The sequence below is a fragment of the Chelmon rostratus genome, chromosome 16 (assembly GCF_017976325.1).
Source record: "Chelmon rostratus isolate fCheRos1 chromosome 16, fCheRos1.pri, whole genome shotgun sequence".
NCBI classification, from domain to species: domain Eukaryota; kingdom Metazoa; phylum Chordata; class Actinopteri; order Chaetodontiformes; family Chaetodontidae; genus Chelmon; species Chelmon rostratus.
Genome location: NC_055673.1, coordinates 22,470,237 through 22,494,639, shown reverse-complemented (window position 1 = coordinate 22,494,639; position 24,403 = coordinate 22,470,237). Strand labels below are relative to the sequence as shown.

The window sequence follows — 24,403 nt, the reverse complement described above, 5'->3', positions numbered from 1 at the left end:
GGACGGGGCAAGGGCTATTCATTTGGTTGCAATCTGCAACCTCACTGCTAGATGCCACTAAAGACTGCACACTGGAACTTTAATTTCTCCAACAGAACTGGAAATGTTGGTGTATCAATACTAGAGTCTTTAATAGTTTAGCCTCGGGATCTCTTTAACTCCGGCTTTCAGTACCTAGTTCAAACAATAACCCCTTGGTGTGTTCATTGGAACTTGTTAGGCTGCATTCAAATCTAGACGGACGCCCTGAAGCTATGTCAGTTGACTCCTAATCGGAGAAAACATGACATCAGACCGCAGAGCGGGTGAGGAGACGTGTGTGTTAATAAAAATGTTTCTGATGTCGGAGATGAAACGTGTGGTGTTTATGATACGGTCGGGCCTGTAAAGCACTGACGCACTATTTCTCAGTAAATTATTCCATGTAATCCATTCCATTCAGCTTTTCAAGTTCAACGATTTAAGAGCAGTTATTTTTATTATTCTATTATTTATGTTATTTTTTACAGTAAAACTACAGTGTAGGTTACAGGTTACCAATGAATAAACCAGTGCTGTACCAAATAGTTTGAAGCTTCAAATCTTCAGATGATTATGAAACTGATGATGGAACTGAATATAAAAAACATTTGAAATACTAGTCAGAGAGATAAATTACCCTCACTGGCATTTCACCCGCAAAGCTTTTTATTGCACTTTCAGTAATGAGATTTTACTCGCCACACGGAAAATCTACCCACATTTGCCGCTTGGTGGGTGTTTGTTCTGGGCCCTGTCTGTGTGTGGTAGGGTGCGCCCCGGTGTCGGTGGTGAGGGGGTGTAGGGGGAGCATTTGGGGTGGGGGTGGGGGTTGAGTTGTGTGCTGGCATACGGCTGCTCAACTTCAAGCTGAGCAATGATCAGTTCAGAGCAAGTGAAAACACCTGTGAGTGTGTACTGGGCCTTTGATGCTTATCTACAGCAGCTGAATTGGTAAAGCTGCCTCTAACAGACAGCACATATGGGGCTACTGGGCTATAACGAGCTGTGGCCACTTACTGTATTACAGTAGAGTAGGATTTTCCAAAAAAACATGTATTGACGCATACAGAAATAATCCCTCTTAATCATCGCTTATGACTCACTAGAAGTGTGTGGCGGTATGTGTAACTGCAGAGACCCTCCGCCCAGATTTTCTTGTTTTGCTGTGTTCGGGATGTTTCTGGGTGTCAACCTTCGGGCGGTGGGTGAAGCCCCCAGCCCGCATGCGGAGTGAAAAAATCGTAGCAACCAGGTGCCAGATCGCGGAGGAGCTGCTGAGCCAGAGAGGAGCGGCCACCTTTGAATGCTGCATCTCTGCAGCGCTGCTATTGGTTGAAATCTGCATTTGAAATTTGATGTTCATGCTGTGGCCACAACAGCTCCACTGTGACATGCATCCTACCACAGATTAATCTACAAAATATTATAGGAACGCTGGTTGTGATTTCTTACAGAGCTTCTCATGCGTCAGATATAATGTATCTACACTGCCTTACTCACTTTAGTGTAGGCCTGACTGTGTTCTGTAGCGCTGCAACGATTAGTTGATTATTCATAACGGTTGATCAAAAAAAACAATCAAATGGCATTTTAATCATTGATTAATCCTTCGGGCTTTTGTTTTCCATCAGAGATTTAGATTTTGCTGCTTTTGTTGGTCTTGCATTATTGTATTTTACATCTTTTTTTTTTTGTTAATTTTACACTGTTGGCCAGACTTCTATTAGAAGCTGTCATCTTGTGCTTTCGAGCATTGTGAGGGGCATTTTCCACTGTTTTCTGATGCTTTATCGGGGCTTAACTATTAAAATTATTTTTCACTTAGCGCTGGTGCCACACAGGTTGAAAGGTTTGTCGCGCAGACCGAGTAAAAACGCCTGTTACCACCTCTAAAAACAGTTCATCACTGAAACAGGCCTGTGACTGGCGAAAAGCATTAATGTTGCATACACGGCACCATCCAACCTTTAACAAGAAACAGGCCAACATTATCTTTATTCGCCCATAACATAGACATAAAACCTCTTGCTTTACAAAACATCCGTATATTATGCTTCAAATGTGCAGCACAAACCTCGGTTAATTTATATCAACATACAAGCAATATTATTTTTATTAAGTTGGTAGCGACCATGCAAGTGGTTTTGTTCCACAGCTATTCATTTTGGTATCTTGGTGTGCTGCCCTCATGTGAGGGCCCTGTATACTCAGCCCGCCTTCTCCTCCCATTCCTGTGCCCCTGTGTCATTTAGCCCAGCTCACTCATGTATACGCACAGTGGATGATGCATCCAGGCAGTGAGATCTGTGTCTGCCGCCACCGTCTTGCAGCAGGTTTTGACCTGTTCAGATCGTAGAATGTGCCAGACTTTTGTGCCGCTTTTGCATGTTCTAACAAAAGAAATGCCAAAACTGAGCAACAGGGAATAATATTTCAGAGTTGCAGGGTTATTTTACAATATTTTACCGTTACAAACATGTTGAATCTGATATATCACAATACATTATCCTCATTTCCAGCTAACATGACTGTCCTGATGCCAAGTTGAGCAAACTTAGCCCATGTCAGATAAAGAAAAAAAAGATGAAATGTCAATAAGATGTTGAAAATCATCAATCAGCCATTATCAGCAGTCTTTTGAAACAGTCAGAATATTTGATCAGAATATGTAACTTTTGTACATAATGTGTAAACTTAAAATGTAAATTAGCAAATTAGTAAATATCACTGTAAATGAAATTAAAAACACAGTGAGGCCTGGCCAGAAGTTTACCTTATCTTTTAACTTTAGTGTTTGTTGTATTAATGCCTTTTTTATTGAAAGACATAATCTTCATGTATTTCCAAACTTTTCCAAACAAAATGATGTCCTGGAAAAGAACATATTTAGGAACTAATTGACATGAAATGACTTGTCATGTTATAGAAATATTACTGCTACTATCTACGTGAGATAATGTATTTTTGTTTTGGAAACTCGTATTTTTAATTCAACCAAGTGTCCTGTACTATAAATACATGTTTGACATTTGTAAAAGAACACACTTTTTAATTTGGTGGAGAATTTAGTGAGTTATGATTATTCTTGTGAACAGACCTCCTGCCTCAATAGACTGATGTGCACGACGAGGCGGGGCAAACAAGCACACAAACCTTCGTTTCACACAAACTAGCCGCTCTGGCTACATTAACACTGATACGTTTTCATTTTCATTGTTTTTTAAATGAAAGCGGTCTCGCTTTGTGCTGTGTGACAGCACTATTCCAGCTCTATCACACAGGTGCTACTTTGGGCATTTCAGCCATCAGTCTGAACTGACTGTATTTATTCCTAGCACGTGCAACAGATGTAGCACATTGCACTGTTTTCCCCTGTTTATAGACCAATTAATCAAGAAAATATCCTGCAGAAGAATTAATAATGAAAATAACTGTAGTTGCAACCCTAGAAAACAATAAATTAATATTTCTAAAAATAATATCTCCAAAATAAATAACAGATTGAAGCACTCAGTCGGATCAGAGGCAAAAAAACCCCTAAATATATTGACGTGAGTATTGAGACTTAGTCGCAGGTGCTACAAAAAAAAAACATGTCAACTAATTTTCCCCATTAATTCTCTTTTACATCTGAAGGTTGAAGTCTGAAAAATTATTAAAGAATATTCAGTGCTCATTCAGTTGTAACCTTAAAATATTACAGTCGGTATGTAATCAAGTGTAATAGGCCATGGCCTTCTTAAAAGGCCTCTTACGCTGGTGTAAGGGTGGCCAAAATCTACTTTCATGGCATATATGATTTTATATTACGGTGATGATAGCTATATATATATATCAGTGTAGTAACTGCATGGTAAATTCAGTTAAGAAATGGTTTAAAATAACCATACTGTACCATACTTCACAGTACATTTGATTATAATTATTTTTATTTGGAACTTCCACATCAGCTCAGGTGTTCTCAGGGTTTCTGTTGTAATTTGACAGACCTAGGGTTTGTCGCAACTATTTTCAACTTGTTTCAAAAAGTCAAAAAGTGACAGTGAAAAAAAGTGAAAAAACCCATCCTGTATCTCGCTCCACTGCCCTGCTCTAAGCCTACAAGTCACATTTATCCACTGAAATACATGTAGTCCAAAAGTGTTCCTCCTTGAGCCATGTGTTACTATGTAAATGTGTGCTTCTGCAAAAGCTTCACAGAATAACTGCGAAATCGGCAGTGCAGTATATTGCCAAAAGAGCCATCACAGAAGCATCTCATTATGAAATATGTAGCCACTATTATTATAATCAGTACCAGCATCCACAGTGATTTATGAAGATTTTAATGACTTCTTGGCACATAACAATTAAATGTGGCCCTCAATTCAAATGTGAGCTCCCATCTGCCTCTTGCTCCAAATCTTGTCAGACATCTCGATGAGCTTAATGGACTCGCTGAAGCATGGTCCACTAAATGTGCACTTACTGAAGCTAAGACCACCAAGGACTACTTTTTATGTGTCCAGACCAATAATGCTCATTATATCGGGTTTCTTTATACTGATCGATCCAAGCTACCTACACTGCAATGAAATTACGTCATTAGGTGTGTCCCATTTGGTTTAAATAATTCATGTCCAATTATGTTGTGTTTCCACTCTGCTGGATGTTATAATAGAGTGCAAGATACATGGAGGAAAGGACATTATGGAACCAGACGTAAAACTGGAACAACACTTGTTACACGAGCAGATGATGCATGGCATGAAATGCTGGAGGAGAGGGTGATATGGCCTAAAATTTATATCTCAGTATTTTTGTTTTTTGTTTTGTTTTTTATGGTGACAGTGTTATATCAAGGTAATACATAAATGAAAGCAACACTCCAATCAAAACATCATTCTGCCTCTTTTCACTCTATTAACATCACAAATGCACATATCATACTTCAGTTTCGAACAAATCCTGCAAAGCAGTGCAAAGTAAAAGGTTTAGTGCATGCACATAGCCTAAGAACATGAATTTAGATATCATCATAAAATATACTGCCAAAATCCTGTCAGGCCATCAGGAGCGTAAGTTTTGGCTTGACTCCCCTCGACGCGGCCATGACGTCATCAAGGATAAAAGAATCAGCGTTCCCTGCTCCGCCTCGCCTTTCCACTGCGAGTTGGTACGGGAGGCATCTCGTTCCCTATCAAAAGTTTGTGATTTAAGTAGCCTAGGCAACAGTCATTTAAGTCGCTGGACAAGTAACAGGCTGTTTGAACACATTTGGATCCTAAAAATGATCAGCTGTTTGAGAAACCAGTGATCTCACTGTGGCTGCAGAGGGAACTTTCAGATTTGCTCTTACTCCAATAATGTCGGCTCTCTCGACAGCCCCATCAGACGTTGAAGAAAATCTGCACGCACTGCACGGACTGAAACACATGCTAATCGCTTCTGAAGCAATCTCAAATAAGAGGCTATAGTCTGAGCAGAGACAGGTTAAAGTGTGTTACTGTGCGCTTCATTGTTGTATAAGCCTTACTGAACTGTCCCTAATCTCATGGTGGCGCCCCATCATTATTAATTCATATGAAGAATTTTATTGACATGAATGCGCTAATTGGTATAAACAACTAGCCTTAATATTTGCTAATAAACAAACCTGCTCCTACCAGATCCCTACACTGTAAACCTGAAAACCATGGCGTGATTTTAAAGGCGTTATCCCTCTGTGATGATACCAGCCACAGCCACCGCCAGTCCTCCAGTACTGCTCTGCTTGGTGTGGCAGCTTTGATGCCGCTGGCTATGTAAATTGGCAAATACGTTGGCATGCAAATACAGGCGGACATGCTCGTAGTTGTACAAGGCTCATTTATTGTTCTTATTGGAGAATCTTGTCAGATTCTGAAACGAATGTTCTCTGAATTAATTAGTTAATGATTAATTTATAGTGTAGTGGACTTTATCTGTAGTAGGCTCTGCAGTGGCTTAACTATAGATCAATTTGGATCAGTAAATCCAAAGGCTATGGTGTGATAGTGTCATGTACATGTTCTTACCCATGTGGTGAAATGAGTAAAATCTTGAATGCTGCCATTTTTCCAGGGTTGGCAATCATTGTCCAACCTGCCGAGGCCAGTGTATTCCTGCAGGTGTGCGTGAACGATGCTGAACTCTGCTGCTGAAGGAGTCTGTCGCCGTGCAGAAGCTCTCACTCGTTCTTCAGAGGCAGACCATTAAATTGGCAAAACAGTGTGACAGAAAGAAGTCTGTAGCACCGACTTGTAGTAATGTTTAAATACTAGTATTTATTCACTTGTGGCTTGACAAATTAAACTTGTATCTCCAAAGTGCTTGGTCTATAAAATGCCTATCCTAATTGCAGTGGCACTTCATACTACAGCAATCGCAGTGAGATATGGAGCGCTGACACTGACAAAAGGCAGTAAAACGTTATCAGAAGAGTCATGCAAGTAATGAAGCATACTCATAAATAATACAATGTTATAATACAATTAATAATTAAAGGAAATGTTAATTATCTATAGAATCAGTATGGGGTGTCTGTGCACTTCTAGTTAGCGTTAGCTACCTAGCTTTGTTGGTGTCAGCCTGCTTTTTTAATGCCTTTTGTCAATTTTGTGGCTCCATCGAATGAAAGCTTGTCCAAATGATGCAGCTGCTGTTTTTCTGCTGCTTATATCTCATCAATTGCTTTGTTGATGTATCCCACTGATTTGCATCAGCTCACTGTGGTCCCTCAATGAACCATAACCACTTCCCTGTCACATGTGGAAGTATTTAGTTGTGACTGTTACAGTACAATGAAATTCTTGATTGTATAATTGCAATCATGCATAATTCACCCCTCAAACTCGAAATTGCAGTACGAACAACAGCAATTATGTTAATTAATCTTGCAGTTGCAATACTCAGTAATGGTCACAAGGTAATTTTTCTCTTCCTAGCAGCGGGTCTCATAAGGGAAGAGATGCTGGTTGGAAAATCTACTCTTGTCACTCAGATAAAAGCTGTGAATGGCTGTAAAGGCAGCTCCCTTGGTCATTCAGGCAGGATTACAGTTGACAACTGGTGCACTGAATCAGCTCTTAGATAAACAAGCAGGCAGATAGGTAGGCCAGCAGGCAAACAACACGGCAGGACTTTCACATAGGCAATGTAAAGGGGAACTCCATAGATTTTACATCTCCAAATCCTCGAGACCTAGTCGAGTGCAACTGAGCCTTTGAAAAACAGTTGTCTAATGTCCTCTGGTGCTCTGGAGGAGCTTTGTCAAGTCTAAGAAATTTTAAAAAGTTATGTCATCAGGGTCATCTCAGGTTGGTTTTATACCAAGCTTGTAACAAAAGCTTGTGAAATAAGAGTTGAAAGGATGTGGCGTATACCAGTCATAGAGGTCCAAATGAAAAGGATTGAATGTGTTGCATTACGGCACCTGTAGGATACATTGTTTTTGGATCTTAAGACATACTAGGGACCAGAGCTCAGGATCTCTCGGTATCTACAGCATTGATTTTGATGACTTGAAAAAAATCTGTCTTTTGTGAGTCCCACAGATTTATGTAAGGACAATACTTTAGGATCCCCTTAAGATGTCTGGCAAACTATCAGTGGCTTTAGTTGTTAAAGTGCTCTTCCATCCAACTGTTTATAATGCACATTTTTTAGGAACAAGACTTGGTGTCATGTGTCACGTGAATCATGAAACAACATTAAATGATTACATGATCTCGTTGTGTCGTCCACTGGTTTAATGACACTCATCTGGAGAATTGGCACCACCAAATGTTTATCACGAAACCCTCCACTTCCACTATTCACGTAATATTCACAAAGAAGTGGATGGAAACGTGCATTAATTAGGATTTTCTTTGCTGAATTTGGCCATTTGAATTCTGATACAAGTTAAACAAAAACTGCCCATTTTAAGACCATTACTGTCGAACTGAAATGCATTTTTTTAATCCACAAAAGCTTTTAAGCCACTGTGACTATGTGAATATATATTCCATATCACCCCTTATTTACGAAGCTAGCACAGTACCCATTGGAACAGGCCGATTGCTTCTGGGATTACCACTTGCAGTCAAATCCTCTGACTCCTCAAACCTTATCCCAACAATCAGCAGCCATGGGCTCCTCTAAGCAGCCACCCAGTGCTCTGAAAACTGAAATAAGAGGCTATGAGAAGATTGCATTTTCAGGTAGCCATTTCCTTCAGTTCACAAGGTAACTGAAAGATAACAGTTAACAGGAAAGGTGGAGGTCAAGCTGAGGTCTTGACCAAGGAAACCTTCACAGAGAGCTACTCGTAGGATTGCTTGAAAGGCAAATCAAAACCCCTGTTAGACTGCAGAAGACCTTCAGGCGGCTTCAGCAGACTCTGCAGTGATGATGCCCTGTTCTACTGTGCAGCAACACAACAAATGTGAGCTTCATTGGAAAATCATCAGAAGAAAACCTGTCCTGCATCCCCCCCCCCCCCCCCCCCCCCCCCCCCCCCCAGTTTGACCATACATCTCTATATTCTACCCACTGGCTTAACACCTCCAGGCTGTAGTCTTCAAGGACATGGACGCTATGGCTACGATATTCCACTATCCTCTCGTCTGCATGCTTCTCAAACCATGAGATCCTTGATCTGTTAATGGTGAAGTTGCACCAGAACAGCTCTTTCTGGAGGGCATCGAAGTACCTCTCTTACCTTTCCTGAGTAACTCTGAAAAGAAATGGGTAGAGCATCTGTTTGCGCTGGTAAACCAAAGATGCAGATGTTTTGCTGCCTGCTGTGTACCGCTACGTTAGTGATTTTTGCCACTAGCTTGGATTATGCCCTGTGTTGCTCCATGTGCAACCAACTGCAAGTCTGATCTGACTTCTTTACGTATTTGTTTATTTTTCACCTTAAAGTCTTGATTGTTTTGAGTAGCTCAATAACAAGTCACAAGACTGCATGGCTAAACATTATGCTGTCTTCACTATACCGAATAATATATATCCTAGACACATACAGACCACACACACACACACACATACACACACACACTGCCGTGGTGGTATATCAAATCTTGGGATAGAAATATGGCTCGATGCCATGTGTTACATGGTAATATACTATCCCTGCTTGTCAAAAATTGTATTGTTTCAGTTTAAACAGCAGAGGGCGCAACCATAGTACTCCCATCATCCTTTGCGTGCAAGCCAAGTACTGCTGAAACTAAACCCAACAAGAAAATTACGGATGAACAAACATACGGGGCACCATTTTCCTATTTCAAGAACTGACAATGGCAAACTAACACTTATAAAACGCAAAACAACTTGCGAATACTGCCGGATGACAGTCAACTGCACTACAGTAAGCACATTAAGCATGAGAGGCCATTTGGCACATTGCTACCCAGAAAAGCTCGAGTCACAGTCACAGCTCATGTTATGACCAGTTAATGGGAAATGAAAAGTTTGTCCTACAGATGTGGCCTCTTTTCCAATCACACACTGGACTCAACATAGCTGAGGTTTTGAAATCTGCTGTTTTGGAGTGGGAGCTCAGCATGAAGAAAAACAACAATCATCACGATATTGCTGTCAGAAAATGCACAAAATATGGAAGTAGCCGGACTGTCCCCACACATAAACTGGTTTGCACACTGGCCGTGCCAGCCGTGGAGTGGTGGCGTCTAGCAGTGTTTTTTTCACCACAGTTCAACTATCACAGCTATACATAAACTGATCATGGATGTTATCACTCGATGGAACAGCTCTTTAAATTATCTTGTAAAAGGACTGCTGCCAACTGCGACATTGTTTTTGTTTTGAAATTGAACATGGTTCAGTCATTCGTTGCCATGGCTGGCTACTCTTTTGTTTTATGCAAGAAGTAAAGCAGAAGCACTTTCAGTCAAAAACACATTTTATATGAATAAAAAATGCTGTACATGCTAATTTATTTATAAAGGACATTTTTTCAAGTAATTTTTCTTTCGCTCTTTCGCAATAAATATCATATCGTGGCTTAACATCAAGGTATTATCGTTCTGTGAGTCATATGATTTCAAAATACAACTGAAACCTTTTCCCTGTAAACTTAACTTTACCTGATAACTGATCTGAATGTTTTAGTTTTTCACTGTTGTGCACTATGATAACTCATTTTTCTTTCTCTTGTTAGCTCCTGCTTGATGCTTATGCTAACCTTCTTCCCCTTTTGCAACATCCTCTGCTAGAGGACCAATGCAACGATCTGTGTCCAAATAGCTGTGATTATGTGTTCTTTTACTGAATGACTGTACTGAATGGTTGTCTGTGGTAGCTTTCAATGGTGCCACAACTCTGTCCAGGAATGCCTGCACACATCTGGGGCCTGTTGCACCAGCTGTTTTTAAGTTCAAGCTTGGCCTGGTGATAACTTAAGTTTCTACTAAGTGGGGATTTACAGCGTACCCATAACAAAATTCGAACAGGTTGCACCACACAAAGTTTTTTTAGATTAGTATTTACACTGAGTAACTGGTGGACCTGTTGTGTAGAGCACTGAAGTGAAACAACCAAAACTAGCTTACTATTATATGACCTGCTAAAATTCAAGAGTAAAAGAGGTGATATGGAATATGGCCAACATATCTGATCTGACACATTTAATATTTAACAATATAATCCCCAGTTACAGCAACAACAAAAAATGTGATTGTTGATAATAAAACCATTGGGACTAGATGTTTTTCTTCAGGGGAGGAGTGGTGATTTTACATCACCTGCTCTGGTCAGTGATTTGATTCCTGTCCAGAGAGCATATGGAGGTAATTTTTCACCCCACACAGTAATAATTACAACTGTTTTCAAGTGAACTAGCCGGTTCCCCTGTAATTTAAATCCTATCCTGAGCTATTTTAAATTGATCTCTGACTTTTTTCCATGTGTAGAGCTGCTTGTTTTGAAAATTTATTTTCAGCTCAGTGTGAAATTTGACTTGTTTGACTGAGTCATAATGGTCTATTTGGGAACCAATATGATGACAGAAAAATTAAAACCACCAGGAAAGCTCATGAAATGGGCTGTGGAAATGTCAGCTCTCTTTTGAGCTCAGGTTTTAGTCCTTATTTTGTTTACATTTTGGCAATTAGCACCATTACAGTTATTCTGAATTAGCTATTAGCAGCTCCTGTTTGCAGTGCACCCATGGTTGTACAGATAACTAACTCTGGATTACTTTGATAGTGAAGAAAGGCAAGTTCTGAAGCATCTTTTTTCTTATGATTTCTAAGTGTATTTATGAAGAATATTCAGGAAAGACATCAGAGATAATGACATCCTTGGGACATATAGGCTTGCTGAATGGCGTCAATATGTGTTTCATGTCAGTGTTTTAAAGTTTGACTGAGTTATGACTCTGAGAAGGAGTACAATTTTGGAATCAGTATTTTTGCCTCAGGTCTCTCCATCCTCTAGGAGAGCCTTTTGTCTCTCTCTTTTGGCTTTGTCTTGCTGAATGTTCATATCTTTTTTTATTACGTCATTTCCCGATGTTTAAAGTGGCATGACGAGCGAGGAACACAGTCAACATTTCATTCACCACCTCCCCCTTTAATGAGATGGGTCTAATGGAATGGGTCTAATGATAAAGTACATGTCTATATATGCTGATCGGGATTTAGCAACACTTGAATCCAAATCTGGTTGCAGTTTGGGGTGCTGTTTCCTTTCATTAGCCACTGTCAGTAAAATCTGATCAAAATACACCCACACAGTCTTGAAAAAGCAGAATTTATTGGAGAAATGTGGATGTTGTTTTCACTACACCCACAAAGTTTTTTTTAAATTAACTGATGGGCCAAAATGAACTGGACAGGAACTTTAGGTACGAGTGTCATGATGTGTCAGAACGAGCCCTTGGTGCTGTGTCCTAAAACATAAGGTTCTCACAGTGACATCTGCAGCCTTATGAGTAACAGAGTTGTTTGTCAAGTATTAGTTGAACTGTTGCCTTCAATCAGATACCAGAAGCCTTGGCATCTTAGACCTCCTGGCAGCTAGTGCAGAGTGTAATAAGTGCAACATGGAAAAGCATACACTGCTCTGTTTCCTGTCACCATGATTTGTCAGGTACTTTGCATACCGCTCTGACCCACATAGTGTATATGTCAACAGGAAAGTATTTCAGCACCATATCCTGCTAGTTCACTATGATAAACTGCGATAGTGACAATGAGGCAGAACTCTTGACAAACTGTGCCGGCTGGTGTGATGTTTTGCTGGCTGCACATACTGTAGTGTGCAGCTGTCAGAAACAACTGCTCACACTGCATACACACAAGATGATGCTGTCAGAGTCTTAAAATCATTAAAACAAGTGTCCTTGTATTCGCGCCTTATCAATGATCATCATGTGAAATGCGATATAGTTTGCTTTTAAAAGCACAGTTTGTCCTCTGTCAGTAGTTGGAGTGGACCCGGCATCACATGGGTGTAGTAGATGTGTGCTACACTAGAAGACTGCAGCTTTGTAGACGTGATGTGGAGCTAACATAATGTCGCTTGTTGATTTCGAGATGATCACCAGTGCTAGAAAGGTTGACGATAGGCCTCATGACGTGACATTCATGTGACGTGTCAAGTCCTTCGTTTGCTCTCCACTGTAAAACTCTTTGTTGGTCAGTTTCAGTTTTGCCCACATGCACCAACCGGACAACAGATTTGTTCTACACGTGTGTGAAAATGCTGCTGTAGAACATAAGTGGTTGGGGGGGAACTAATATGAGCTGAAGAAGCGAAAACCAGAAAACACCACAAAACCAGCATGCTCATGTCAGCGTATGTTAGTATGATTCATATGGTCGTTTTGTGCTGCAGGGCTTTGAAAAGCTGAGTGAATACTACTTTCATTTGGTTGAACTTACTCAGCAGTTCACTGTTTTTTTTTAATTCCCTGACCTTCTTGTCAGAGCAGGTCAAAGTCAGTTGGCGTGCACATAAAAGAGTGAAAGTGCCCAGCAATTAACATTCCCGCTATTATGACTAGAAGCGTTGTCATTCATGAGACTCAATGAATGACACTCTGTAAGGTGTTATTTCAAGAGAAATCACAGTGCCATTGAAGAGACGTCAGGCAACCAGAAGGACTTTGTTTATGGAGGAATCATGCTGTATCCTTTCCTTGAACCAAAAGCTTGCAGGCTGTACCTCTGCAACAGTCAGTCTGAATCCTGCTGCTGTGTCCTTGAGCCAGTTACTGAAACTCTGGCCAGTGATAAGGGCCTCAGTTAAATGCCAAAAACTAAGCTTCCTGTATGTTTTCTCAACTCTTCATTTCTTTCATTTAGTCATTCAGTTAAGCAATACAATGCAGTGGCTGTTTTCAGAAGCTCCAAGCTTAAAGTCTTATTGACTCGACGGGACGTGTACTACACTTTGATTTGAGCAGATCCTTCCTCGCAGATCCTCTAAAGTTTTGTCAGACTTGGAGGGAATTACCGGTTAACTGTGATCATCAGCTCACTCTCCGGTTTGTTTTGGAGTATAAGTTCAAACTTGGGCTGGGTCATTCTAGGACACTCGAACTTGAAGCCACTCCAGCTTTAGCCTGGCTCGATGCCTCGTCCACTCGTGCTCTTCCTGTCTGAGGCTGTGTGCGCTGCAGCAGGCTTTCTTCGAGGATTTCTCCCTCTCTCTCTGTGTCTTTCTGTCCATCCCCAAAGCATGATTTTGCCACCGTGCACCACAGCGGAAAAGGTGTTAGAATAATCTTTTTGCACATGCTGAGTCATTTAAAGGGCCGCACCAGGGCTTTGACAACATAATCTCAACTCAAGGTCTGCTTGCTGCAGACGGAGACCGTTAGATGCAGCTCAAACATCAATGACAACAAGTTTCCCTATAGGCCTAAAACAAAGGCTGGCTTTAAGAGAAGGCGTGGGCAAGTGAGGGCAAGAAACAAAACTAAAACAGCATTGTTTGATGATGCAGTCACCAGCTAAAGCAGAGAGTCACAGAGGAAAGATAAAAGAAAATGTTGCTGTCATGGATTTATTGATTTGACAATTAAAGTCCCAGTTCAAAGTAGTGGGGGCTTTGCTGCTATAATGTGTACATGGAACATTTCCAACTCTATTCCAGCAGTCAAACAATACCAAAACTTTAGCGAGCGTCATCCGCAACTCTCCCCTACACACTATATTTGTGATACTCCTTAATAGCCAAACTTCGGTGGTTTAAATTCTGATGTGGTGGTGGTGGTTGTTTAGCTGTCTGTGTGGCTTGACTCACTGCAGGAAGGAATCTGATGGTGAGGTTCATTGGTTAAATGAACAAAGCGTTATTATTGTTCTAATAGTTATAAAGGAGTTGAACCAAGGACTTCATTCTCGTATTCCATCCATTGTAGTAAAATAAAATATTGGTTCTGGAATGAATGATTACTTATTCATCAGTTTTTGCTGGACATGGGAAGAGTCCCACATACTCGTCAGGTAGAAATGAAAGAGGCCTGTGTGCCTTCTATTCTGCAACAGAAGGTGTCTACAGGTGTCTTGAACGTCTGTGAGCAGCAACATGATGCAATGAGATCAGACATCTTAAAGAATACTGACTCTGTTCGAGGGGGTTCCTGTTTTCATCCACTTAAACCTTATCTTTCAAAAGAGACTCCAAACACCAAAGTGAGTGGCTGTATTGTACAAAGCGTCTCAAAGCGTCATTCTAGCATTGCTCAACACCAGGAAGTTTTTTTCAAATTGGACGTCCATTGCAGTCGTCCTTCCTGTATGTAGTCCAGGTGTCGAAAGAAGCTTCAGAGTTGCCTTAGCTACCTCAGCCTTAGCCACCGTTGGCTAGAAATCACAGGGCTTCTCAGAGTCATGAAATGCTCAAAATAGAACAAACACAGTCAAAACAGCATACAGCACACCCTGCTGGAATCAGTGGGACTCACGTGTTCCCAATGTCTATAAATCCCAGCGAGCCTACTTAGAAATCTCAGGAGAAGAGATGCTGCACTTAAAGGATAACTTCGTTTTTTTACAACCTGGACCTTATTTGTAGCATTAAATACGACCATTTACTCACCCAGACAACTTATGATATGCTGGTGCTATTCCCCTCTGAGCCCGTGGTGGCATGTTATCAACATCCGGCGTCTCTACACAACTACCTCTGACGTGGATGATGTCATTACCGAACGCCGGGCGCTGTGAGCAGCCAGCCACAACACGGCTACGAATACGCAATAATGAACCATAGCTGTGTCAAACTACAGCTAAACTAGCCGACTGCCGGCTCAGAGGGGAATAGCACCAGCATATCATAACAAACAACAACAAAATATTGGAATATGAACGAGTTTCGCTGCAGATTATGCGTTATATAGAGGCTGCGCATGGATGCCCCGAGTACTCGCATTATACGGATATACGCGCCGCTCCTCTGGGGCTAATTTCTTCAAAACGACTCCAAATGCCACCAAAGTTGTCTGGGTGAGTAAATGGTCGTATTTAACGCTAGAAATAAGGTCCAGGTTGTTCCATGTTTTCATCCGTATCAAAAGCAACCTGGTCATCATTGTCTGTACATCTATGGCGACAGAGGAAACAATAATGTCTGTTAGCTGTTGCAGCATGACTTTCCATGGTGCAGATACGCCAAAGTTTAAAAGACAAAAACATAGAAACATGAAATATCCCTTAAGACAAAGAACATAACATTAACAATATTAACTTAACTCTCCAAATTTCTTTCTTTCAAATTTCTTTTTTTTTTTTTTTTTCCATCTGAACTGTCCCAAAACATGCGTGGTACCATTGACATGCCAAAGATGGCATTTCCAAATACCCTAGCTTACTCTGAAAATAACAGTATATGACATACCTGGCTAAAACATGTAGTGACTCTGCTACTCAGAATTGCTTCTTAAGATATATCTGTAAGATTTCTGCTGGAACGCTTCCTTATTACGGGGCGCTGTGTGTCATAAACGGCTGCAAAACCGATTAAATCGACACCACAAAAAAAACAAAACAAAACACGAAAGGACTCATATGTCTTTGCGAAGCCACTGTACGTATGTAGCCATGTTGTTTTCAGTCGCGCTTCTTCACCCTCCTCTCGTCCCCTCTCGGCATATCACTGAGCCAGACACTTAGACAGAAGGAAGTAAAGCAAGATAGCGAGGCAGAGAGGAAGCTGTCAGCCTGCGCCACACGTTTCGTTTCTTTTTCGTCTGGCGTGGTGTGGACTCTGCAGACTCTGTGTGTGTGATTGTGCAGAGGAACACGGGTCGGCCACTTTTCTTTGCGCTCTCTGTTTTTTTGACATGCGCTGCACTTGACTCATGCTTGTCATCCTGCTTTCTCTTCCTGTGTCACTTCTTTTTTCTTTTCTTGTTCCCTATACCGTATGTCAGTCTCTAGTACACGAGTGTGTGTGTGTGTGTGTTTCTGCGGTCGTCCGCTCACGTTAAAATCATTTGAAGAGCAAAGAAAGAAGAATCCTGCAAAAGTCTGAATTCTGAGTGAGTGGCTACTTTGCAGACTATATTTGCTTGGCAAATAGATGTCATGGCAGAATTCATTTTTTTGTGATTTAGGGAGATCTAGAGAAAGAAATTATTAAAGCCCATTTGTATCGGCAAAGCTGCAGAGGAAATATGCCATCAAAGTTGCACTTGCAAGTCCTCGAAAACCTTGAAAATGGATGTAAAAGACAGTGGGTTGAGAGGATGAGATTGCTCACACTGTTGCAACGTTTTTTTGAAAAAAATCCCAGTTTTGTGTCTTTGCAATGGGATTTTCAGAGTCGACACACTAGGCTAATTAGATATACAGAGATCCAACTAATCAGATGATTCACCCTGATGTGGAGGAAATAGCTGAGAAGTAAACAAAAGGCTTTGGTGCTTCTGCCGCAGCCCACCAACTGCTCTTAATGTTGGATTGAGACTAAAGCAGATTTTGTCTTGTACCTTAACCTTTCTACGACAATTAGTCCTAAGCGTATTGTAGATTTATGTCGTCTAAACCCTGTATTGAAATCTGCTTTGGTGTTGAGGGTGCAAATCAGAGCCTAAATCACAATCTGTTTTGGTTTAAAATTCAAACATTTGGAACTTGTGCAAAGATTTATTGGTTTGCTGGGAATGTGTTAGAAGAGCTTTGAACTGTTTTTGTTTGCATGTGGTGCGTTGGCTCTGCGCTCAGATGCGAGCGGTTTTAAAAAAGAACTGAACAAATCATGACATGTACTGAACGTATCAAAGCCCGTTAATGCCTTTGTGTTGCGGGCACGCTGTAGGAGCCAGACGTATTGAAAGCAGGTAGATCAGATAGATTTCTGGTTTGGCTGCAGCTTTGATTCAGATGAAATGACAGTAAGACATGCATTGTTAATCCATATTTGAAAGAAATGTAGCGTGCAGGATGTCTTCACACAACACCCTATCTGCAACACCGAAGTGTTCAATATTAAATAGATAAAGAAGAAATTTGAAAATGAATTAAACTCATCCCACTATTCTGAAATGTTATTTCAGAGTTTTATTGGAGCTCATTTTAATTTTCGGTTAATCGATTAAATATTTTAGCTCGAGTTCCACCAGTTCCCGCCGTCTCACCCCTCAGCCAATCACATGTCCATGACGAGCCCTCCAGCAGGCTCACCAGCCAACCAGCTCGCTCCTGTTGCAGAGACAAACTTTTTGTCTTGACACAGTTGTGTGTCATTCTGGGAAAAAACATCTTTAAAATGAAACACTGCAGAGCTAACTCTGAATGAACCAGTTCCTGTGTCTGTTTAATGTTTCTTCATAGCAGCCTCTACTTAGTCGAGCTAAATACTGAGCATAAACATTTCTTAATGTCTTACTTATTAGTTTATTTATTCAATACTGAACACACTGGGGTTCCATACTGCAAAGCAGCGATGCAGCAGTAATTTAAATGGATGAACTGCTAACAGAGATTCAAAGTATTAAGTCTGACTGGCCTCAGTCTTATTTGAAAGTTCAGCAGTGCACTCTAAACTTACTTTGCCTTCGAGCTTGACCGTTTTTAATTGCCATTTCGGCAAAACAGCCTGGAACTAATGCATGTTGTATTTTGTTTGAAAAGAAAAAGTTCTTTGACATTTCTCTAAGAGGGACCCCTGTGGATTGGAAAACACTGCTGTTGATCACAGAGGTTACTGTGCAGCATACAAATTTAAAGTTCAGTGAGGAGAGCAAACTGTGCAGCAGTTCCCAGAAAAGCATGCACACACACGCGCGCGTGCACACACACACACACATACACAAATAAAAATGTGGCAGCCAGAATTAGTGTTTTTTCCAATATAAAAGACAGGCAGGGTGCCAGTGCTTTTTAAGTAAAAGCTGCAGTCTTGTCTTACACTAAGTTGACCTTTTATGTTTTCAGTCTGTTATTTGTCCGTCTTCTCTTGTGTGCGACTGTTGCTTTTGGGAACATATAATTTGGTCCACTTCTTGATACGCTGACCTGAGCAATTCAAACAAAGGCAATTATCTACGGTAGCCTTGTGGTGCCAAGCCTGACCAGAATTGGGAAAGCCAAAATCTAGGAAACAACTACAAATGCTCGAGTGCAAAATTACAAAGCAGAAGAACAAATCACAGAAAAAACTGATCTGGTGTAGTCCTCTGCATGCACGCAGCATTTCATAACTGCAGCCTTGAAAAACATAATGCCAGCCAAATTAATATATCTGAGGCCAAGGCAACAGTGTGACGACATCATATTGTATCAGTGGAAAGTATGCCCATGTGCTCTGATGACTGGACAGTGATAAGCTTATTTTGATTCACATTAAGTAGCCTACATTGTGTCTAATCTTCCCTCGGGAGCCTAATCCTCTTCTAGCCTCTAGGTAGCAGGAACGCTGTTAGTATTTTCTGTCATACTTTTTTTTACAGAGCTTATCCATTGCAGTCGTTTGTTTCTGTGAGAGACTACAAATGTGAGTAATTCATTTAATGCTAGATTTACAATAAGGGCAGCCTTTGATACTATGACAACACCACCATGCAGCCTCATGCAGAGTATCTTAATCTGGCTCTGAGCTGGTTCTCATCATTTGTTGGGGTATGTCAGTGTTAAGGGTCTGTCAGTCTTTCCACAGCTTTGGTCCAGACTGAAACACTTGGCATAAAAATGTGTCCAAACATTCATGGCTGCCAGAGGATGAGTCCTACCTTCATAAGGTTGCCATTTGTGGTTTTAGTGAAAATGTCTCGACAACTGTTGGATGGATTGTCATGAAATTTGGCACAGACATTCATAATAATGAAGTGCAACAACTCTGACAATCCTGTAACTTTCCATATGTGCTATCATCAGATAACATTTGGTTTATGACCGAACGTCATCAGCAAACACTAACATGCTGGGCAACGATGGTGAACATAACAAACATCATACACACTTTAACTTATTATAGTAGGAAAAGCACAGGTGTTGTTGATAACATTCATTGCTCAGTTCTACTAAGTGTTCCAGTAAGCTATTCCAGTTTACCAGTTAGCACCGTACCAGGACCTCCTCTATGTGGAATGCGGCCATCGTCAATGTTATGAAATGCACATGCTTTTCCTCCCATGGCTTGTCATGTCGTGTCATGGGAAAAGGTCTATCAAGTTTTGACATATTCATAAGCGGCACAAAAATGTAATTTCCCTGCAAAATGCTGCTGATGTGTATGTGTCTGTATTATTACATGTGACAAATCATGTATTGATCATATTACTCAGAAGGCGTATCACTGATCCTTCTAAACCCTGCAAGACTAATCAAGTCCACTGACTGCGTGCTGCAAATTAAAGTCCAGAGGTTGCAAGGTGCCCAAACGTTAGACAACTGCAACCTTGACTGGAAGCTTAGATCAAAGAGCTTCTTAAAACCCATCTTATAATGCATGTTTTTTTCATCTTTGTCATCCTTTTGCTTCCAAACTAAAACCAAGCTGCCACACAGATTCTGCAGAGTTTTTTTTAAATCCATCTGACAAAAGTCCTGCCAGTTTGTCCTCGTTCAATGAGCTGCTTTCATTTGTCGTGCTTTGTCAGAGATGTAATCAAACAGATTTCTCCTTTGCAGTATTTCTAATTGAATACGCCTTATCAACTTGGAAAACATGGCTCATCAAATTTCCCGAAAAATAGTTTCACCAGAACCGCCACTGCGGTCACATTAAGATGCATGTATTGTATAGCGCGTGCAGGAAGTGCAGTTATTATCAACAGAAGCTGCGCGCATCAACAACAACTTAGTCAATGGATGGAGCAGAACAAACCAGATGTCGCCCCTGCTGTGGCGGCGTTGTTTGAGGGGCTGTGTGACTGCTGATAGACGGTGATAAATAAGGCGGTGTCATGCAGAGGGGGATTGCTGTGGTGTTGAAAAGTCTGACGCAGCGGGTGACCACAAGTACGTGAACGTAGCAGGCAGCCTGCTTCACACTCCTCTGCACGATGGCATCACATTGTTACACATGGAGGATATTGCAAAATAACTAAAAGGAAACAAACTGAGTGTGAAACGAGATTACTGTGAGTCGTGTCACTGCTGACTGAGGTTTGTCTTGGATCCTGTTGAAAGACAAGTGTTGCCAGATTTGTGACCTCTTCAGACTATTTCCTTATCTTAGTCCACCTTATCGAGTTAGTTGAAGTTTAGCTAGAAATTCACAACTACTACACCCATTAACACCAAATGCTCACAGATTAACGCGTCATCAGAAGTGCGCAGCGCTTCCTCAGTGTCTCTCGACGTAGCTACAAAATCAGCATATTTCCAAAAAACATTCATCTATTCGTTGAGCAAACGCTGCGACACATGCCGTCTGTCTCGTTTTCTTTTAGAAGTGTCTTGTCTGATGGATGCTCACACCCAAACTGCTGTCGGTTTTCATTAGTGGGGCAGGAATTGCACCACCTGTGCAGTGGATGCCCTTTCTACCGCACGGCCAGTTTGGCATGCCCCGACTTCAACCGGCGGCGGGTAAACAAGCCCACGTTTCCCAGTGCCGCCAGTAGCCCTCTGTAAACATTAACAGCTAATCCGCGAGCTAACGATTAACATCAAGTAAAAGCACAAGCAGCTAAACATTGTCGAACGTCGAGTATTGATACATGTGTGAGTGTAGTGTTAGCTAGCTACAAACGTACGTAGAGTTTGTGTGGCTGTGAGATCGGACTTGCAGCTCCTGTGTTACAATCCGAAAGGACGCGCTGGTATTTCCCTGAAGCTACACGGTGCACTAACTGTGTTATAAGTTGCGGTTTAATTCATTGTGGATCTGATGCAGCCACCAGCACATATCTAGCGGTTTGCATGGTTGTCCGCCACTTTATGGGTGACACTGATGCTGAATTGACAAGAAGACTGTCGACATATGAGGCTTTTTATCCTGTGTTTCTAGAGTAATGTGTTTCTTTAATTCAAATATATATATATTGTATGTATATATTTTCACATCTTGTCACCACCTCAGGAACACTAACTGCTTAATTATAATTAGGTTGTCAGACATTCATTGGCTGCTGTTAGTTATCGGTTTGATTGATGGTTTACAGTCTAATAATGCGTGTTAGCATTGATTGCTGACGGTGGCTGATCAGGCTAATTAACAGCTAATTGTAGTCGGTTTAACAGCAGTGTGCAGTGAACGGTTTCCCTTTGTGTGTGTTTTTAAACCAGTTTCCTGAACATGATGTGCTTGATGGTGTTAATAATGACTCCTGATGAAACTTGAAAAGCTCAGCGCTCTCGTCCATTTGTAAGTAGCATTAATAATTATTCACCCAGAAACAGCTGATATTTCTCTGGGTGAGTGTCTGCAGTGGATCTAGTGACGAACAGATACGAGTATTCTCGCCTTGAGAAGTTTCTCATCAGTGTGTTTAATGCTTTACGTGTAAAAGAAGTGTTGCTCCTGGCAGAGCTGCTGTCATTTCACTTCCACTCTGAGCATCTAAGATAACAGTCAAACAAATGTGTTTCCATTCAGGTACCACAAGTAGATCTATTTGCATCATCCATGTCACCTGCTTTGAATATATACGCACCTGATGCAACTAATGTGACCCCTGAGAGACCCGCTTTCTTATTGTGGTGTAATGGTTTCCAAATGGACTGACTTGGGACCTTCGCTATTGTCTTTCTGTAGTTCTCTTTGTCCTTGTCAAATGATCTGGGATGCAGAGATGAGCCCTATTCTGGGCAGAAAAGGCCCACGCGGATAGGCAGTAGTTAAGTATTGAATAACCAGTTAAAGGTGTTCTTTACAGGCGTTTGTCATTTGTGGTTCAGACAGAGTAGTGAGCTGAACCTGTATTTGATTTTGATAGCAGATTATCTTGTGTGCCATCATTATGCTGGCACACCCTTCCTTCACCATCCTTCACTGAGCAGGTTATGGACAGCAACATTTCAACTGGGATATATCATCTATTCAGTGTGTGGTTGTCCTTTAACGAGCGCAGCTGCACAAAGGTAGCTTCGACTGGAGGCCTTAAAGTCGAATCTAAAATATTGAAAGGTACTTTGACAGTCAGCCCACTTGATCAAACTGGATCAGACTGGATCAGATAACTGAAGTCTCCAATGTTTTCATGTGACTTGCAGTGAATGAGGTTTATGCATCTCACACAACGCGTGAGACTGATTTTACTGTGCAGTGATCCACAGTGCGATAAACTGATGTTGTCCCCTTTCTTTCTCCTCTATGTGACTGAACTGTGACAATCCACCACTGACACCACTACAGGTAAGTTATGATCTCCTTTTATTCCATGTTGAATATGAACTTAATGCCATGTGGATCTTCTCTCGAATTCAGGTTTTCAGGCTTCTGCTTGTAATACTCTTTATTATTATTCTTATTGGTATCGAACTTGAGCACTTTTTGGGTCAGACCAAAATGATGTCGTACAGAGTAAGGAAAAGTGTCAGGGGCCGCTCGTTGTTTGATCAGATAGTTCCTGACTGTAATCAAAGTGTTGCCAGTTAGAGACTGTATTTATTCAGGCAAAGTTTTGTACGGATTCTTACGTTTAGACAGCATTTCAAATTGGAGGACTTTGGTTTTATTTGCTGAAGGAAAAAGCTCCTTTTAATAATCAGAAAGTCCACCAGCAGCCAGATAGATACCACCATATATCACATTTGGATATTTGAGCAAAACTGCGAAATTGTGTTTGTGTGTGTGTGTGTGTGTGTGTGTGTGTGACATAATGTATCAGTATTGCGGTTGCAAACTTTTTGCGATTAATATTGTTTCTACTTCCTCACTGACTTGTATTGGAAGCTTAGGACTTGGGTCTGTCTTTGGCCTTACCTTTCTTTTCTTGTGTCTGGACTCTTCTGGCCTTCATCGCCAAGATCTGAGACAAAACGACGACTTTGCCCCCCCCACTGGAAAAAGTACCTGAAACTAAGATATCATATCAGCACTAATATCAAAACATCTCTAATGATGCTCAGTGCTAATTTCAGCACAGAGCGAGCACTCGCATTTTGCATGTCTCATTAAATCTAAAACAATGAAAAATAAGCCATTCTTTACAGAGGTACATTAAGTTTGATGAACAGTTTCAGATATGTGTAAGAGAGCACTTTTGAGTACTTTGTCAAACACGTGGAGACGATTTCCACATTTGACATTAATACCTTCCACCTAGAATCACATGTGCAGCTCTGGTCCTGTTGTGCATTCTGATTATGATATAAGGTTGTTTAAATCTGGATCACTGTATTTCATTCAGTCAAAAAAATTTCTCTGGTTTCATGCATCAACTTCAAAATCTGTTTCTGAATCCAGATTGCGTCATTCAGTGCATGATTTGTACAAAACCGATAACACAGGGCCCTGTGTGGGTTTACACATTACCTGTGCCTGTGCCTTCAGAAAAACCTCTAGTTGTGTGGCCTAATGTGATCCTGTTATAATCGGGAGTGGATTTATGTTAGGTATGAGGAGCTTATGAACCCCCTGGCAGTCAGTCTGGAGCTGCGCTGTGTTTTCATGCTTCAGGGAAAGTTGAAAAACGCTCTCAGGCTTGGATGGGGTTGAATTATTCATGGAGATAGAGGGAGAGGAGCTGTAAAAGCCTTCATCTTCACTTTTCTGCCCCTGGCTGTGCTGCTCCGTGTTGCACTCCAAGTGATGGGGTGAGTTGGGGTAAGATGGCACGTGATTATCTTTGAAGAATATCGATACCACATGGACTGGCAGGAGGAAAGGGGCTGTGCTAATGGGGCACACCAATTGCCTTTTCCCTGCAGATTCCCGTCCAGACCGCAGCTTTTCGGGATGTCGTCGATCCATGTCTAAACACCTGTTCGGTATTTTGCTTCACCCATCATGCTGGTAGTCATGTTAACACTCT

General features: G+C 41.2%; 1 protein-coding gene across 9 annotated transcripts in view; it reads left to right on the top strand.

The window, feature by feature from the left end:
* The window catches only part of thrb (thyroid hormone receptor beta), a 107,800-nt gene that overhangs the window by 3,391 nt on the left and 80,006 nt on the right, over nt 1–24,403 (top strand). Inside the window, exon 1 of one of the 9 annotated variants that reach the window (XM_041954910.1) lies at nt 16,441–16,519. The exons of the other annotated variants lie outside the window; for them this stretch is intronic. The gene's annotated coding sequence lies outside the window, so the exon portion shown is untranslated. Of the gene's footprint in view, nt 1–16,440; nt 16,520–24,403 lie in introns of those variants that run through there. 9 annotated transcript variants of the gene reach the window in all.